The sequence below is a fragment of the Seriola lalandi genome, unplaced genomic scaffold, assembly GCF_002814215.2.
Source record: "Seriola lalandi dorsalis isolate HSWRI2012SDOR001 ecotype SW California unplaced genomic scaffold, Sedor1 jcf7180002054137, whole genome shotgun sequence".
In the NCBI taxonomy this organism is placed as follows: domain Eukaryota; kingdom Metazoa; phylum Chordata; class Actinopteri; order Carangiformes; family Carangidae; genus Seriola; species Seriola lalandi.
In genome coordinates, this window is record NW_019524690.1 from 108,598 (window position 1) to 109,404 (window position 807).

Genomic DNA, 807 nt, shown 5'->3' on the forward strand with positions numbered 1-807 from the left:
TAGCTTCTATATTAATACTGTGAAAGTATCAAAGCCTCAGTCCACAGAGAAATGCACACAGCCTGTATTCAGAAACTGAGCCTTAAAACCAGCCGTCAGGACTTCTGGAACTTTGTGATGTCACAACAAAGCAGTCACCAAGCCCCGCCCACCTGGACCCACCATCCAAACCTTTGCAGGATTTGGTTTCTCACAACAAAGCAGCCTCTGTGGTTGGTTCACTGTCTTTAATAACAGTGGGACAGAAGAGTTGGGGCCTTTGATCAGGTCTGGACTCATTAGAGGTGAACAGGTTCAGGTTCACTCTAACCATGTAATCAGAAACTTAAATCTTCTCTGTTAGATGATAATTAGACATCTCTGCTGCCCTGGTGCCCTGGTGGCCTGGTTTAGCCTGGTTTGGCCTGGTTTGGCCTGGTTTGGCCTGGGTGACTGTGGACTGGCCTGGTGCCAGAGGAGCTGCTGGAGCAGGTTGTAGAGGATTAATGTGTCCATGAAGACACTGCTGAGGAAGCAGAGTGAATTAACTGGATGTTTTTAAACGTTATTTTCAGTTTGAATCAGTTTCTGTTTTAAAATCGTCGTTTTTCAAACCTTCACTTCTTCTCTCTCTCTTCCGGCTGCTGAGTCTCTCCTTCATATTTAAACCTCTGTGCTGCTGGTGAAGCTAATCTGCTCCATTACGGCTCAGGCTGCTGAACCTGTTACAGGATTAAGAGGATCAGCAGCTTCAGAGAAAAAGACCAGGACGCACTCCCAGCATGCACTGCTTTGAGAAACACAAACTTAATTTTTCTAGAAAATGTT